This window comes from Pezoporus occidentalis, unplaced genomic scaffold (genome assembly GCF_034315485.1).
Source record: "Pezoporus occidentalis ecotype Australia unplaced genomic scaffold, CSIRO_AGI_Poc_V1 ctg5, whole genome shotgun sequence".
Taxonomy (NCBI): Eukaryota; Metazoa; Chordata; class Aves; order Psittaciformes; family Psittacidae; genus Pezoporus; species Pezoporus occidentalis.
In genome coordinates, this window is record NW_026915835.1 from 4,025,778 (window position 1) to 4,045,329 (window position 19,552).

The window sequence follows — 19,552 nt, forward strand, 5'->3', positions numbered from 1 at the left end:
TCTTGCACATTTAGTCTACTGAACAGAAAATCCTCAAGATCTGAGATGAAGGAGTACTGGTAATAACCAGAGGACTTGAATGGCAAGAAATTCAGTCCAAAGAAATAGACTATTACTTGAGTGATTTACAAATGTGCTCTGAAGAAAAAGTATATAAAAGAAAAAGATTCAAGGAAAAAAAAAAAAAACAACCCTGCTATTGATATGGAGATGGGCTGCCTCAGAGTATAGATACTCAGTACCTGAGAAAACAACGTCTTATGTGGGAAAGGCTTAGTACTCTTCTAAAGTGACAGACACAAAGTCATTATTACTAATTAGTCTAATCCACAAGACCATTTTTAATAAACATAAATTGCTGAGAGCTGAAAGCCAAGAAGTTAAAAATGTATGCATTTAAAAATGTTGTAAAAATGCAATTCAGTAGAAAGCTGGTGAACAAAGCAGCAGAAAGAAAACATTTTTTTCTTACTTCATGCAAATAAATTGGTACATTTTCTTCTTTCCTCCCTTCTTTTTTGTAAGAGTTACAACACTCGAAGATAAATCACATAAACAGATAAATACACATAAGAGCAGCAGTAGCTGTTAAAGTGAAGAGGAAGAGAATCATACACCAAGGCACGCAATATCAGATTTTATCCATATGGTGTAAAACGTCCCCTAATGAGAAACTCTTATCTGTGTCTTCAAGACAAGATAAAAACACACACGTAAGCACAAAAAAAAAAAAAATCTAAAACAAACCCACAAAAAATCCCAACTACTCCCAATCATTGCTGAAGTGTTGGTTCAAGAAAATAATTGTCCTTTACAAGGAGATGTTGAGAAAAAAAAACAGGACTGCACATCGATAAAACAGTATTACAAAAACATAGAATACCGTATCTTGGTAAGATTACAGAAAAAAGAAAACTACTGTAACATAGACAAAAAAAATCAAACCAAACCAAAACAACAACAACAAAAAAGAATCATACAAAGGCAACAAGATAATATCAAAAAGGAAACACTGAAATATATTTGTACTACCAAGTATTAGTGGTGAATGCAAGGTAATGATCAACACTGATACCATACAGAAAGACTGATGTATAGCAACAATTTATATCGCTTTCAAAATAATTTAAATAAAAGCAATGTTTCCTTTTATATATGTTATTAAGTTTTAATAAAATCCTATTTGGAAAGATTCAAGATCCAAAAGTTAGAGAGAATAACCAGTGAGATTTAGGAAGATAATAATTAGAAAGGTAGTTGCTATATGAAACTTTACTTTTAAGTGGTATTTTGGTTTATTAAAGGGTGTGTGAAAGCAAAAGTTATTCTACAAAAATATTTGAGTTCCTAAATATTCAGTTCATCATAACTAAGCAAGGATAACTATTGTTTGCCATATAAAATTACTGGCCCTTGAGCCTGCATTTTCCTAATCCTTTCCTAGGAAAGCTCTTACAGCCAAGGATGCAGAGAAACTAACCTCTAACAGGCAGCCATTTTTAGATATGGAAAGTACAGGTGCTGAGTTTATTAAGCATTATTGTTACTGAACCTTTGAAAAATTTGACTGAATGAGACAGCATTTCAGGAGTATAAAATATATGAGACAGCATTACAGAATTTTAGATGAATGAGTCTGCAAATATGTCCTCTCTCATTTTCACTCAGCAGGATAAACAAATGCTGTAGATCACTACCAGCTGCACATTCAGTCAGGCTAGCAACAACTTTAAAAGCACAGAAAACACAAATGTATTTCATAAGCAGTTTGGATATTTGCTAAGGTAGAGCTGTATGAAAACCTGCAGCTTTAATTTGGAGATGCATACATTTTCAAATATACATCTCTAGAGTTCATTTTTTTTGGTATAGTTTTTGCAGAAGCCCAAGTTTTGACTTTGTTATTTGCAATCTGAAGATAAAATAGCAAGCAAAACCAGAAAGATAGGGACCAAGATAACAAGGTTAAGATTTAAAAATAGTACTCAAGCCTGTCAAGGACAAAAATTCAGGAGATTATTTGTTAGACAATGACTTTATAATGTACGAATTTTCTAGAGCAGTGGTCGTATCAGCCACAGTGACTACTATAATTAAAGCTAAAATTTGTGAGATGTACTTACATAGTACGGCTGTGACCAATGTTGGAATTTTTGTCAAGTTGCAATTTTTTCTGCTACCTCTCTTTGGGATCTGGAGTCTGTGAGGGCTCTCTTCCTGTCCCTTGTCCTTTACTTTCCTATTGCTGTGTCTGCTTGCAGGGGTTTCAAATAATGCATCCTAAACAAACCCTTCAAAAAGACCTGTATTTTTTCAACGTCACATATCTCATCTCAGGCAGCTCACAGCTCACCAATCTCTCAAAAGCCAGATGAATAAACCAGATTCATAATCCTTAGTTTCTGAGTTATCTAAAGCTCTCTTTGAAAATTATCATGCTATTACCTTTTGTCATCAAGAACTAGAAGTCTCCTTTGATATCTTTGCTCCCTTTCCCCTGCAACTTCCATATCATAATCAAACCCTTTCATGACTTGCTCCATATTTTAAAATTTTCCTGCATACATCTACCCACTCACGTGTTTTTAGTTTCTTTCTGAAATTTGTCAGTCAATATCACTCTTCCATATCAGGCTTAAGAAAACATATTTTACAGTGTTCCTCTAACATTAATATGTGTTGATTGTATGTTTCATATTTAAAAACATTTGTATATATGTATCTATATGTGTATACATATCAAAGAAAGGGTGGAAAATTTATTCCACATGTAAATGTAATGTGTAAGTCACTTGAAACAGCTACAAAACTTTATATCCATTGTAAATCTGACCACACATCTATCTTTTTTTACCTGTTTAATCTACCTAATCTTAGAATTTACATTTTTTCTCATTATTCCACTATAAGTTTATATTTACTTTCTTAAATAAATCCCTCCAGTAGAGAGAATTGGCCTTTTCCATGAAGAATCTAGAACACTTGTAGCTGTTACAGGCTAAAAGATACAGCTAAACTTGAAGTCTCTATTTGTTGGAAAAATATGTCTAATAAAAAGAGAATAAGTAGTACAAGAGAAAAAAAGTAGCACATCTACATTCAATCTAGCTCTTAAGGCAAAACGGAATGAAGACCCTAGAAACTTCCATGGAGCTGAGATGGTTCATTATGAATTGTTTGTTCACTTCTAATCTTCAACTGTTGAACCTTTTCCACAACAACAGCAAATATTCTTCTTTCCTATTTTCTGAACTGTCTGCAGGCTCTTATATCAAAGCTCAGTTGTCTAAACTCCAGCTTTGTGTGGCTTATTTTCACCAACATTCAGTTGCCTTCAATTTTCTTCCAAAAAATTATCTAACACAAACACAAAAGAGGTTTCAGGTGTATCAGCTAAATTAGACAGCAATTGTGTATCTAAATCCAATTCAATTGGGAGCACTAGCTATAACTTTAGTAGCATTCTGAGGTAAACAGAAATTAAATACCACCCAACAGTGTAACTATCTATTAAAAAAAAAAATCCTTTCAAATGGCTGAAATCCTCTCTTTCTCTTAAAAGACATTAAATTAATAACAACACCTGGTTTGGATACAGCCCTGTTGATATTTGTATGACGTACCATCACTGTGAATGAGGTTTGGCTTCCTGCCAGGTCCTGATGTGGTCACAAACTGTTTCAAGTACCAGCTAGCATTGAATCTGTCAATCAAAATATGTTTCCTCTGCTACCACTGTGGCATTTTATGAAATATCAGAACAAGATGCTATACATGAATCTGCTCTAGCATGAGATGCAGTGTACTCGGGTGCAGAGCCACATCCTTTTGAGTGAGATGCCCATGGGTATGTCAGGACTGTTCTTTGGAGGCTAACTTTCCACAGGGTAATTTGGAATCTTATCAAAAGCCCATTGAAGTCAAAGGAAATATTCCCACTGATCTCAGAGGGCTTTGATCAGGCCCATGGTGAGCATGTACTTTATCAGTCTTTTATTGCTCTTGCAACATTCACAGCCAAATGAATACACTTAATCCTTTGAGAAAAAATATCATGAAAGTTGGTGCAGTCCAGCTGACCAGAGCCAGAAACTGGAAAGGGACTTAGCAAGTGGAATTCAGCACCTGAAAGCCTTTTCTTGATGCCAAAGTTCAGCCTTTAGGCAATCAGTAATGTTCACAATTGCCTTTGCCTAGTTGCTGTTGCTGTCTTAAGTCTGTCAGTTCCAGTGTTTCTGCCACTGACGTTCCCAGGGCATGTAAAATATTGCTGTGGCATAAAGCTGTGATACAAAACGATCTTTGTGTGCCAAAGTGCTTTTTGCTAGTTCACACCTAAAACCCACTGGGGTTAATTAAATAGATGTTTTCTACCAAGCACAGAGATGTGTTTTCATGCGTGTTCATGCCATGGTTAATCTTCACTACGCTTTTCTGCACATGATCAGTGCACTCCTCATGTGCAAATCAGCAGTGAAAACACCTCTGTATAGAAAAATTTTTACACATGGGCCTTCCCACTGTCACTGGTTTAAATCCATGTCCTGGGTTCAGCAGTAGCAGTCATGTTTTTCCTTTGTGTTAGCTGGTGCAGTGCTGTGTTTTGACTTCCAGTTTGAGAACAGTGTTGGTGAAGCCGATGTTTTCGGTTGTTGCTAAGTGATGTTTACCCTGACCAAGGACTCTGTGAGGCTCATGCTCTGCCAGGGAGGAGGGGAAGCTGTGAGGAAGCAGAGACGGGGCGCCTGACCCGGGCTAGCCGGGGAGGTATTCCATACCACAGCATGTCATGCCCGGGGTGAGGGGTAACTGGGAGTTACCCGGAAGGACAGGGGCTTCCGGGTGGAACTCGCCTTCTTGGCCGGTGGTATCGTACTCTCTTCCCTTGTTATTTTCCCTTATCATTGTTTTAGCTGATAGTAGCGGTGGTGATTTGTTGCTGGACTGTTTTTGTCTCAACCCGTAGGAGTTGCACTCTCTCGATCCTCCTCCCCGTTCCTCCGGGAGCGGGGAAGGGGAGAACCCCGGTGGGGGGGGGGGGGACACGGACCTCGATTGTTGTCAGCTCGGCACCACTCACTGGGAGTGAGTGAACAAGTTACCTGACTGGGTTTAAACCACGACAATCCCATAGCTTAACTAGAGAGGGAATTAAATGTCACCCACTTTGAGTTATTAATTTAGTTCTAATTACTGCATTATTGTGAAGAATGGGCAGAGGCATAGCCTTTCCTGGTCACATTTTGTATGATCTCCTGAATGTCCCAAGGGGATTTTCCTCCCAGTGGAATGCTGTTAGTTTGAGGGAATCCTCTCTCCCTCAAAAGTGTTTCAGGGAACATCTATCTCAGATTGCTGATATCTGTGAATTTCTTTTCAAAGAAGAAATGACGTGTGTGGGAAGTTATGAATTCGGCAGTAAGAGGTGTGAGGAAAATGCAGCAGATGTCAGTGTTGTGAGTTTATGTTATGCTTACCTTTGGGCTTGCCTCAGCTCCTGCACCTCTAAAGCTAGACAATTGGGAAAGCTCCCTTAAAGTAAACTCAAGGGCTACAAAGGTTAGGGTTATGTGACACACTGCAGACCCAGAAGAGACATTTAATCTCCTAACAAGCATGCTTAATGCTGCTTTTATAACAACAATGCAATTATGCATTGATACCAGACTTGTCTGGAAAGAGAAGTGGGAATTCATGCCTCTAGCTGAAGTAGACTTTAATCTTTCTTTAATGAAGTGACCTACTAAGGAAAATCTAAATGAATACTAAGAATTTGCTGGTAAGATACAATATCACTGGCTCCCTACTGAAGCATTTTGCAAGGTTATACCCACATATTCCGCAATGTTGTGATATTGCTGGGGTAGAAAGGAACACTTTTTTTTATACCCATGCTTCTGAAAAACAGGTGAGTTTTTTTCAAGATTGCGTGTCTATAACTAGTTACTGACTTTATATTTAGCAAGTGTAAAATGTAGGCTTGCTTTCAGAACAAAAATCAGTGGTGTTGCACACAGGTCTAAAAATCAAGTCACATTATATCTGAATACTAGTAATGCTTATACTAAGGTCAGTGTTATAGACTTGTCATAAAAATAGAGGAAACTGTGACAAAGTAACTGATGGAGTTTTGCCTTATCAAAAGCAAAGTATTAATTTCTACAACTAGTAATTAGAAGCCTTACAATATATTAAGGGGACCTATAAGGATGCTGGAGAGGGATTCTTCATCAGGGACTATAGCGATAGGACAGGAAATAATGGGTTTAAACTTAAACAGGGGAAGTTCAGGTTACATATAAGGAAATTATTAGATAATTAGATACTAAATTCTTTACTGTGAGGGTGGTGATGCACTGGTACAGGTTGCCCAAAGAAGTGGTTAATGCTCCATCCCTGGCAGCGTTCAAGGACGGGTTGTACAGGTCTTGGGTGACATGGTCTAGTGTGAGGTGTCCCTGACCACATCAGGGGGATTGGAACCAGATGATCTTAAGGTCCTTTCCAACCCAAACCATTCTAAGTTTCTATGATTGCTCACATAATGTAGCCAGTTGTGGACACAAACTTTTTCTTTGGTTGGTTGGTTGATTTTTTTTTGTTTGTTTTTGTTTTCCCTGTAGATCATGGGCTGGGACATCTTAGAAGCTTCTATACAACTTTTAGCCATTAGAATATTTGGAAATCTGTGATAGAGTCAGAAGCCTGCATAAGACAGTGGAGCACAGAAACATGGAAACAGAGGGAAAGACAGCTGTGTTGATGTTGCCATGGTGAATAAGGTGAAAATACTTTGTGGCTGGCAAACAAGATCAGGCATGTTCCAGACTGGTAATGTTATATTCACTTGTTAAATGAAGGAATATGGGAAAAAGTTGGTCCTTGTAGCAGTAGAAGTACATTTGTACAAAATCTGTGACTCATTATGCAGCACTGGAAAATCTGCAGATGAAATTTCCTAGTATTACAGTGCCATAGATTGTTCTCTGCACTTCATAGGTTTGGGTCCAGGTGAGCTTTGAGGTTTTTATTGATGTTTATTTTAGGGGGAGGTCTGTATTGATGTTTTGAAACTAGAAAGTGATAAAATATTTGCCCGAGTGACTAGATGCACTCAGTTTGATGGAGGAACTTACTATCCACTTTACAATCAACATTTCATCCACAATTCTTGTATTGAATTTGTAGTAAGAAATTGTGTATGCTCAGTTCTGATAATCATTGAGAACAGAACTTCAGATTTTCCTGCCATTGCTTCTGTTAAGAGGGTCACTGACAGCCAGGCATGCTTCCATAAAAATCCCTTTGTTCCAGCACAGAAAACTATTTCATAAAGATGGACTTCTGATGCTCTGCTATAGGCGATGAGACATAGCAGTATATTCGTTAGTCATGGACTCTAACCCACAGTCACAAAATAAAGTAGAAATCATTTTATCCCCCAAGTGGTCAAACCTTATTCAGTGTTAGGCTGTGATACTTGTCTGTCTAGGATTGTATCATTCTTCACAGCTACAGCTCAGTGACTTTGAGAGAGGATATGTGTCTTTAAAAATTCCAGTAATGGATCACACACTGGAGTACAAGTGCGTCCTCGGGGAGTGAGAATCTGTATGTAGATTTATTCTTTTCTTAAGGAAAAATACTACATCTAGTCTAGAAAATTGGCAGCTAATTTTGCTGCCATACACATCTGCAATCATTTTGGGCTATACCTGTTCTTTCCTCAGGTTAGTACATTCAGCATCAATGAATACTAAGAAGATGATGCAACCCAGTGAAATGCAGAGTTGAGGTGGCAGCACAGTATTTTTTCAAGAAATAAATCAATGAAAATCAGAGATGCTCAACAATACTAAGGTTAATTCACTGATTCAAGTGCCTGACCTACGTATTTAGGTGCCTAACCTTAAAATGTTTTTTCTGTGTATTTCAAAAATATACTTTTAATAAAACCTCGCTTTATTGTGACTTTAGCTTCTGAGAAAAAATACCCTGGTTCATAAACAGTACTGTCTGAAAAATACAGAAATTCTCCAACTTTTTAAAGCTGATGAAAGGTATGAATTATCTGCACAGTAGTTCCATATACCATTGCACTGCATAAGTTCATTCAAATATAAACACTATGTCCTTTTAAAGCTGAGCATTGAGAAACACCATGCAATTTAATAATCTCTTGAACTCACATAATTTAGTTTGGGCATTGAGTTTGTACTTTGAGCTGAGAACTGTAGGTTTCTGAAAATCAACAGATCTACAAATGTGTATTGGGGCTCTTGCACGGTTTTCTTTTTTGTCACCACAGATGGTGAGGTCCACCTCATTGGAACTTTGATTTAAACCTATGAAAGTGATAGAGTCAATATTGAATTCAGGCATTCATTTGCATCACACCAAAATAAGACTATTTTTTAATGATAAAGTTTCTTCTGAAATAAAAAGTGAAAAAGAGAAACTAACAATTGCAAGCAGAAATAGCATCTGTAGCAATTGAGTAATCTATTCCTACATGCCAGAAATGCCTCCTTACCTTCTGCCTTGCATCCATAGATTCAGATAGCAAATGGTGAAATTTCTTGTTAAAGTGTATCAAAATAGCACTGAAAACAGAACTTGAGACGTTCTGGTGGGAAAAAAAAAAAAGAAAGAAATCTACAGCCCTCAAAACTAGACACTTTATGAAGGCAACTTTTGCTGAGGGATGCCTGCAGTGCTAATACAAGATGATGTGGGCAGATGTGTAAAAACTCTCTACATTACGTAAACCTACTACGTTCATCTCTGGCTACTGCCTTGGGGCACAGTTACATTTGCCTTTTTCTTGATTTTAATGTGAACCTAATGAATCACTGTTTCTTCTCCTACTCTTCTCATTTTTATTCCAGCACCAATACCTTATCTCTATTGCCATGTAACTGTTTGTACAGATATGCTGTGAGGAATTTAAGAAGCTAATCCACATTAAAAGAAAACACTATTAAATATATTTTCATTTGTGTTTTATGTCTGTATTTTTAACCCAAACTTCTGAGCATTTCTCAGGTCAGCCCCACAGCCATTTTTGCCAGCAAATTAAGAGAGTGGTACACTACATGTGATGAAGGATAAGCTATGGAGAAATGTTGGAAAGAAAAAATCTTAAGCTAGTTTTGCCTCTAGGCCACCAGAAAATGAAAACCCTGGTGCTGATTTTCATCTCAGATCAGTGCAGGACATTACATTATTTTTTCAGGTTATTTTACCAAGATTTTACATATCCATGGAGCATAGAAAACGTTTTGAAAGCTTATTAATGATTTCCAATCAGTTCTGGGGAGAAATACTAATATGGAGAATTAAAGTCTTTTATTAAACATTAAACATTAAAATCAGAATTATTTCAACTGCAAGCCTATGCCAAGGTTAGAAATAGAAGCTTGAAAAAAAGAAATCATTATGTAAAATAAAAATTGAATGAAGACAGAATTTCATGCAAGTAATATGAAATAAATTAAACATTTCTGAACACTGTAGGGTTGGTTTTTAAGTTATCATTCACACAGATATTTTCCTTTTATTGGTGTTACATCTGTTTACATATAGCCTTCAGCAACATAGCAGCTATATCTAAATATGTTAGCACATGTCTTAGAAGTTCATATGTAGAACTCTATAAAATAACAATAAATGATGTTATGTCATTTGGCTTCAGAGATTTGGCATTTGAATCCTTTCAAACCACTTGAGAATGCTGTTGAGCACATAAATATTTTTGAGTATTCTGCATTTCAGCCTTTGGGTTTATAGCTGATTTTTCTCCTCAGTTCCTCCAAAAGTCTGTAGTCCACATCCAAAATGATAAAGGTTTGGAGATCAATAGAGATAAGATCTTTTCCTACGCTTTCTGAGTCTGTCATTTTGTAGGATACTATCCCATAAGCCAAGCTTAGTCAGATATCTACATACACTATGGTATCTATAGAGACTTTTACATCACTAAGTTAAGCTCCTGCTGTCCATCTGAGAAAAAGTCCTACTTTAAGGCACAGCTGTAAATCCGCTAAATTGCTTAGGCTCTGAAATTGACAAGCATGTCCTTCCATAGACAGCATGCAGTATATCAACATGGAGTACTCTGGACTGATAAAAATCCGATCCTTGAGAGACCCCAGTTACACTCTTGTGCAACACATAACAAGCACCACGGTTCAGATGACCAGCATGAGAGTGTGATCTGCCCAATTTCATCCTTTCATCCATTTCATCACCAATGGGTCAACTGCTGAGGTGAGTAGCTTGAGAGAGGACGTCTGCAACACCGGAGCGGAGTGGGGCGAGATCAGCGTCCAGGAGCCTCAACTCAGAGCGGCGAAAGCCACCGAGGGAGCCTCAAGTCCTCGACAGTACCTGCCCAGGAGCTGGCAGCTCAGCTGACGAGAGCGAGCAGCTGACTCACACGGGGCGGAGCCAGGAGGGGCGGCACCAGCCCTGACTGGTTAAAAACCTGCCCCAGGTTGCACTGAGCCCCCAGGAGGGCAGCAAGGCGGTTTGAGTGGGATGGTGAGAACTCGCCTTATGAGCAGGGCCCGGTCTGGGAGCTCTGCTCTGGCTGCCCCGGCAGTGGCCAGCGTGGGCACCCAGACAGAGCCGATAGGAGGGGGAGGCTGCAGCGCAGAGCTCGGGGTGTAGAGAGTGCCTGCACGGGTCTGGTGAGGGGAGGGTGCACAATGGGCAGGGCTGCACTCGGTGCTCCCTGGTGGAGGTCCTCCTGCAGCAGGGGCTGAGCTGCGGGATGCTGTTAATAGGCTGCGAGATGTCAGGGAAGCTGAGAGGAAGCTGGAATACTTGCTCCAGGCGCAAACTGAGCAGAGGCTTCAAGCGTCCCCTGTAGTTCATGGAGGAAAGAAGGAGGCTGTTAACCCAGGAAGCTGGGAAATAGCAACAAAAAAAAAAAAAAAAAAAAGAAAAATCCACAAAAAAAGGAGGAAGAGGACAATTAAAAACAAGGGGCTTCCTCCTAAATCTGTTGTATCCACCCAGAACTGCTTTGCTGTCCTGCAGCAGGCTGATGAGGAAACACACCTGCCCTGCAAACAACTAGCTGGTGCTCTGGTAAAGATCACTACTGGTGCTGCCAGGAAAAATCGGCGGGTCGTAGTAGTAGGGGACTCTACTTTGAAAGGCACAGAGGCACCCATCTGTCAGCCTGACCCAGTCTCAAGGGAGGTTTGCTGCCTACGAGAGGCATGGATCAGGGATGTTCCAGAGAGGCTGACTGCTCTAGTAAGTCGCACGCACTATTACCCTCTTCTAGTTGTCCATGTGGGTCCTAATGATATAGATAGCAGTAGCCTGGAGAGCATAAACAAGGACTGCAGAGCCGTGGGGGAGGTGGTTAGGGGCTCTGGATATCAGACTGTCTTTTCCGTAATTCTCCAGGATAGAGGGGAGGACCCTAAAAAGGCTAGGAGGATTGGCCAAGTTAATAAATGGTTAGAAGGATGGTGCCATAGTCAGGGGTTTGCGTGTCTTGAACACAGGACCCATTGCTTCAAGCAATGTAGAGGTATTCCAGCTGCCCCAGCCAATGAGCTGGCTTCATTTGTAGCTCGGCTCAGATGCCTCTATACAAACACCCATAGCATGGGGAACAAACAAGAGGAATTAGAGATGTGTGCACGTCTACGGGGGTATTATATAACAGGCATCATGGAAACATGGCGGGATGGCTCCTATGACTGGCGTGTTGGAATGGAAGGTTACAGGCTCTTTAGAAAAGACAGGCCTGGCAGGTGGGAAGGGGGAGTTGCACTTTATGTTAGGGAGAGGCTGGAGAGTATGGAACTCTGTCTGGGGACAGGTGAGCAGTCCACAGAGAGTTTGTGAGTCAGTGTTAAAGGGAGAACAGTGATGGGAGATGTTACTGTGGGGATCTGTTACAGACCGCCTGATCAAGAGGAATCTATGCATGAAGCACTCTACAGACATATAGAAAAGCCTCACGCTCGCAGGCCCTTGTAATGATGGGTGACAGCAACCACCCTGATATCAGTTGGAGAGATGGTACGGCCCGGCACAAGCAATCCAAGAGGTTCCTCAATTGTGTGGAAGACAACTCCCTTCTGCAAGTAATAGAGGAGCTGACAAGGAGAGGTGCCATGCTTGACCAACAGGGAAAGGCTGGTTGGAAATGCAACACTCCAAAGCAGCCTTGGTTACAGCGATCACAAGATGGTTGAATTTGAGTTCCTCAGGGCAGTGAGAAGAGCGTGCAGCAAGCTCACTGCCCTGGACTTCAAGAGAGCAGACTTTGGCCTCTTCAGGAGCCTGCTTAGTAAGGTTCCATGAGATATAGCCCTTGAGGGCAGGGGGGCCCAAGACTCTTGGTAGATATTCAAGGATCACCTGCTACAAGCTCAGGAGTCTTGCATTCCAACTAGAAGGAAATGCAGCAGGAGTGTCAGGAGACCTCCTTGGATGGATAAGGAGCTGCTGAGGAAAATTCAAATGAAAAAAGAGGCTTCTAAAAGGAAGCAAGGACAGGCAGCCTGGGAAGAATACAGGGATGTTGTCCGGGAAGCTAGGGATCAGGTTAGGAAAGCTAAGGCCCAGTTAGAGTTAAACTTGGCTAAGGATGTCAAAGATAAGGAAGGTATTTTATAATTACATTGCAAATAAAAAACAGTTTAGGGACAACGTGGGCCCTCTCCGGAAGCTATCAGGAGAACTGGCTACACAGGATTTGGAGAAGGCTGAGGTTCTGAATGACTTCTTTGCCTGGGTCTTCACTGGCAAAGGCTCTGACCAAACCACCCAAGTCTTGAAGGCAGATGCAGGGACTGTGAGAATGAAGACCCTAGGCCTACTGTAGGAGAGGATCTCTTTCAAGACCGTCTTAAGAACCTGAATGTAGACAAGTCCATGGGACCAGATGAAATCCATCCGCGGGTTCTGAAGAAGCTGGTAAATGAAGTTGCTAAGCTGCTGGCCATCATATTTGAGAAATCATCGCAGTCAGGTGAAGTTCCCAACAACTGGAAAAAGGGAAATATAATCCCTATTTTCAAGAAGGGGAAAATGGATGACTCAGAGAATTGCAGACCAGTCAGTCTCACCTCTGTGCCTGGCAAAATCTTGGAGCAGATTCTCCTCGAAGGCATGCTAAGGCACATGAAAATCAACAAGGTGCTTGGTGACAGCCAGCATGGCTTCACTAAGGGGAAATCCTGCCTGACCAATTTGGTGGCCTTCTATGATGGGGCTACAGAACTGATGGACAGGGGTAGAGCAGTTGGTGTCATCTACCTGGACTTGTGCTAAGTGTTCGACACTGTCCCACATGACATCCTTGTTTCTAAATTGGAAAGACATCAATTTGATGGATGGACCATTCGGTGGATTAAGAACTGGTTGGATGGCCACACGCAGAGCCCTGGTCAATGGCTCAATGTCCAGCTGGAGACCAGTAACAAGTGGTGTCCCTCAGGGATCAGTTTTGGGACCAGTCTTGTTCAACATCTTTGTCGCTGACGTGGACAGTGGGATTGGGTGCACCCTCAGCAAGTTTGTCGATGACTCAAAACTGTGTAGTTTGGTTGATACTCTGGAGGGAAGGAATGCCATCCAGAGGGACCTTGACACTCTTGTGAGGTGGGCTGATGCCAACCTCATGAAGTTTAACCATGCCAAGTGCAAGGTCCTACACCTGGGTGGGAGCAATCCCAGGCACAGCAACAGGCTGGGCAGAGAAGAGATTCAGAGCAGCCTTGTGGAGAAGGACTTGGGAGTGTTGTTTGATGAGAAAATGAACATGAGCCGGTTTCAGTGTGCACTCGCAGCCCAGAAAGCCAACTGTATCCTGGGCTACATCAAAAGGAGCGTGACCAGCAGGTCGAAGGAGGTGATCCTGCCCCTCTACTCTTCTCTTGTGAGACCTCACCCGGAGTGTTGTATGCAGGCTGAGAAAGTTGGGGCTGTTCAGCCTGGAGAAGAGAAGGCTGTGTGGAGACCTCAGGGCAGCTTTCCAGTATCTGAAGGGGGTCCAGAGGGATGCTGGGGAGGGACTCTTCATTAGGGACTGTAGTGACAGGACAAGGAGTAACGGGTTAAAACTTCAACAGGGGAAGTTTAGATTGAATATAAGGAATAAATTGTTTCCTGTTAGGATGGTGAGGCACTGGAATGGGTTGCCCAAGGAAGTTGTCAATGCTCCATCCCTGGTGGTGTTCAAGGCCAGGTTGGACAGAGTCTTAGGTGATATGGTTTAGTGTGAGGTGTCCCTGCCCATGGGAGAGGGGTTGGAACTAGATGATCTTGAGATCTTTCCTACCCTAACTATTCTATGAGTCTATGGAAACTAATATTTTAATAAAATCTTTACCTACTTTCCCCCCCCCCTCCACTTTCTCAAAGGTTTTTCCTTCTGTTTTTCACAATTTCTTGAAATCATAATATCATTTTGGTTAGAAGGTGCCACAAAGAGTATCCAGTTCCAACCCCATTGCAATGGGCAGGGACACTTTCCACCAGACCAGGTTGCTCACATCCTTTTCCAACCTGGCCTTAAACACCTCCAGGACCTACAACGTCTCTGGTCAACCTGACCAGTGTCTGACCGCCCTTATAGCAAAGAATTTCTTCCTAATATCTAGTATAAGTCAACCCTCTTTCTGTTTAAAACCATTCCTCATTGCCCTGTCACTTGATAGCCTTGTAAAATGCCCCTCTCCAGATTTCTTTTAGGCTCCCTTTAGGTATTGGAAGACTGTCTCCTCAGATCCTTCTTTTCTCCAGGCTGAACAAGCCCAGTTCTCTCAGTGTGTCTTCACAGGAGAGGTTCTCCAGCCCTCTGATCATCTTTGTGGCCCTCCACCAGGCTTGCTCAAGCAGATTCATGTTCATCTTGTGCTGGGGGACCCAGAGCTGAGCAAAGCACTTCAGGTGGGGTATCACAAGAGAGGGGTAAAGGGGGAGAGCCACCTCCCTCAGCCTGCTGGCCACTCTCCATTTGATGTAGCCCAGTTTGGCTTTCTGGGCTGTAAGTGCACACTGAAGCCTGCTCATCTTGAGCTTCTCATTGATAAACACCCCCGGGTCCTTCTCCTCAGGGCTGCTCTCAATCCATTCTTTGCCCAGCCTGTAGTTGTCCTTGGGATTGCCTCAACCCAGGTACAGGACCTTGAACCTGGCCTTGTTGAACTTCATTAAGTCCACACTGGCCCACCTCTTAAGCCTGTCCAGGTCTCTCTGGAAGGCATCCCTGCCCTCCAGCATGTTGACTGCACCACACAGGTTAGTGGGACTGACTGGTCTGTAGCTCCCCGGGTCTTCCTTGTTTTCCTTTTTTAAGATGGGGTTATATTTATCTGTTTCCAGCTGTCATTTTTTGAGTTAGCAAACATTTCTTGTTTTGCTTCACATTGTGAAACATCTGAATAGAAGAGGGATGTCTTTGGTGGCCTTATTGGCTACATTTTGATTCCACTTGATTCTTGGTATGTTTTTATATAGGAACATTAAATATACTCCATAGTCATTTGGAGCCTTGTACATGTGTACATGACAAGACATTGACCCAGTAGTCCAAATATTGTCTTCTGAAATAGAGACATTATGTGTTGCATTACCAATTGAGGTGCTTTACACTCAGAATTTCAACCTCAGCTACATGAAAAAAATACCAAACACAACATAACATCCCTCCAAATATATAAATATATTAATTATCCTTAAAAATATGTAACAAAGGGTATTATCAAAAATCACAGAAGTTACTAAGGGAAGAGATGTTACATTTTCAGGGAAAATTATTCATTAATTGTTGATGTAAGTCTCCGACAGAAGAATTTGCTGATCTTGATTGTAATTCAAGGATTATTTCTATTTAAAATCTGTTTGCTTTAAAACTAAAACAGCGTCTTTGAGGTCCTGCCCTGCAAGACCCATGAAATATACCTTATTATTGCTGGGTTGCTGCTTCCTGGTAAGGGAGTTTCAGGACTATGGTGAGTAGTTGAGATTCAAGAATTCTGGGTTCAGTTTTCAGCCGTTTCATATGCTTCATATGCCTGCACCAGTATATGCACACCTTCACTTTTCTCATGTAACTTTAAAGATTTTATCTACATTTTCTATATAGATTCCTGTAATGATGGGAGTATCCCACCCTAATATTGTAGAAATTGCCCTCTGAAAGTGCTTCACATCCTTTCTGCAATAAAGTTTAGAAGCATCTTAGACATCTAGGCTGAAGACCCAAATTTAGGCAATAAAAGTACATTCCTCAAAATATATTATTTACTGATGAAGCCTATGTTCTAATCTAGTCATGGCATCTACTTTCTTCTTAAATGCTAAAACTATCTGAGAAGAGTACAAATCATAATGTCTTTGTGGCATAGTTTTCAATTTTTAAATGCTTTTCTTCCAGCCATGTCTATTTTTCTTATTTAGCATTATTATTTACACATATCATATATGTGACTATTATTTCTATGTGTATTCCTTGTGTTTGTATTATTTATATTATTGGTAATTGTTTGTATTATTTTTTGCTCAACACCATCTGTCTGTCAGTATCCATCTGCTGTCTCTTGTTTTAGGCTTAGATTGCAAGCTTTGGAGCATGATTCGTTTTTATTTTCTTGACCTATTACAAGTTACCCTTGGGTACTACAGTGCCTAGGAAATAAAGCTCCACCACAAAAGGTGGTCTACAAACAAAGAATAAAACAATAAGCCATGCTCCAGTGAGGTGGGATAACAAGTAAATACAGACAGACAGATGGCAGAGTACAGGAAGGCAATGAGACAAAGTCAGTCAGCATGGTAGGCACTCCGTTACATCAACCTTCTCATTTTCAATGTCTTTTGTAGACACCATGAGAAAAAAAAAGATGATATTACAGGAAACTCCTTTCAGTGAGGAGCATGTCTCTGAACAAGAAAAAAGGTGCTTACTAAAAAATTCAGTGAGTTGGGAAGTGAACTTGAGATAAGAAATGGGAGTAAGAAGATTATAGAAAATGGAAAAGGTCATAGAAAGCTTTCAAAACTGAAAAAAGTAACATAATTTGGTGCCATAAAGGAGCACTAAGAAAACAGTGCAAAACTGAGCAGGAAGATGGGCAAAGCAATGAGATACAAAAATTGTATTTGCAGCAAAATTTTCAATGGCTGTGAGCTGGCCAAGACAACAGGGACTGCAGTCAGAGAGGTGGAAGGTACAGTCACTAAGATAGGAGACAAAGGTAACTGGAAATGCCTTGGACATTTAACTATGCTCTTAATACCCAGAACAAACTGCAATTGCAGAAATAGTAGGTGTATGTAAACAAGATAAGCTTCTTGAAAAATCTACATAATTTGTCACGTTTAAGCACTGTTAATAGAAGACATTAATGATGTAAGAATAATTCTGCTCTAAATGCAGGGGTTTGGTACAGAAGTACATGGTGAAATAAACAGCTTGTACGCATCCCCAGCAGTCTGATGACCATGTCTTGATCCTAATTCTTTCATGGACAGACCACACAAAAGTGTCAGTCTGAATTCCTCAGATTATCTTCTCTGTCCCAGTGTCTTCGGTAATTTATAACATTTTCCATCACTGCCATGCATTATTTAAATCTGTGAATCATTTTGAGATAAAGACAGAAACTGAGTGAGAGGTTGAACAGAGCCTTGGTAAAAAATATAGTTTCACTGTACTCACATGACATGTCTGCTCTTCCTCACTACATTTATTTATGATGGAGAACATATGAGAATTGTTTCTGTATGTCACAGATTCACTTCTTCATGGTTCCCTTGTTCAGATGCAGTGTGCTTCCTGAATAACTGGATCTGCAAAGGAGAGAGTTCAGAGTCAGTTTACAATAGTTACAGAATTGTTCATTAATCAAAAATGAATGGCTACTCTTGCTATGTTTCAACTGGCAACTCATTATCCTAAACCAACCTTTTTTAAAAATTATTTTTATATGGATTCCTAAAGAAAAATGTATCCAAGTGTAATCTAAAGGGATTGGACTGAGGAATATTCTGTATCTCTAGTGCACAATATGTTAAGTTCCCATACATGTTTAAAAGCAGAAGGCACAAGGTTAGGGACTTGGCTGTATTGAATACACATTCAGGACAAGGTATCTCTAATGTATACTACAAAATCACAGAATAGTTGAAGTTGAAAGGGACCTCAGAAGGTCATTTCAACCAGCCTCCTCCCCAGTCAAGTTGGGCCACCTGGAGTGTGTTGCCCAGGACCGTGTACAAGCAGCTTCTGAATATCTCAAAGGATGTAGACTCAAGAAACTTGGGAATCCATGCCATTGCTCCTTCACGGTGAAAAAGCATTTCCTGTTCAGACAGAACCTCCTGTGTTTCAGTTTGTGCTCCTTGCCTCTGGTCCTGTCACTAGGCATACGGAAAAGAGCCTGTCTCCCTCACCTTTGCACCCTCCTTTCAGGTATTTATATACATTATGTAAATACATACATTAATAAGATTGCCAATGAGCCTTCTCCTCTCTAGGGTAAACAGTCCTAGCTCTCTCAGACTTTTCACACATGAGAGATGCTTAAGTCCCTTAATCAGCTTCATGGCCCTTCACTGGACTCTCTCCACTATGTCCACGTCCCTTGTACTGAGCAGCTCAAAACTGGACACAAAAGTCCACATATGGCCTCACCAGTGATGAGTAGAGGGGAAGAATCTCCTTCCTTGACATGCTAGGAACACTCCTAATGCAGCCCAGGTTACCAGTATCCTTTGTTGCGTGAAAGGCCCACTTTTGGCTCATGTTCAAGTTGGTGTCCAACAGGAACCACAGGTTCTTTTCTGCCAAGCTGCTTTCCAGCTAGGTGGACCCGGCTTGTACTGGTACACAGAGCAGCTCTCCTTAAGGTGCAGGACTTGGCACTTCCCCAGAGCTCCATGATCCCAACAAGATCATAGCTCTGCGAGTACACACAGCTGTCTATGTCAGAATATTTATTCCATTACTATGTACTTGAGGCTGAAGAGGCACCTCAGCATGCTGAGATCCTGAAGAGGCCTGGGGGGATTTCTCTATGACTATGCCTTGTAAACACTTTCTAGCTCACATGTGAGTGCTGGAGATAACCTAGCTGCTTAAGCCCTATTTTATCAACTGTGTGATCTCTTCCCACCACACTACCCAGTGTTGTTCCCTACAAATCCTTTCCATCTCTCTCTTTACAGGACTACTTGTGTCTCTCCCCTCTCATTATCAGCTTAAAGCCCTTCTTATGAGGTAAGACATGATATTAGAATCATAGAATCATAGAATAATTAGGGTTGGAAAGGACCTTACGATCATTTAGTTCCAACCCCCCTGCTGTGGGCAGGGACACCTCACACTAAACCATCTCACCCAAGTCCTCGTCCAACCTGGTCTTGAGCACTGCCAGGGGTGGAGCATTCACAGCCTCCCTGGGCAACCTATTCCAGTGCCTCACCACCCTAACAGGAAAGAATTTCCGCCTTATATCCAATCTAAACTTCCCCTGTTTAAGTTTTAACCCGTTACCCCTTGTCCTGTCACTACAGT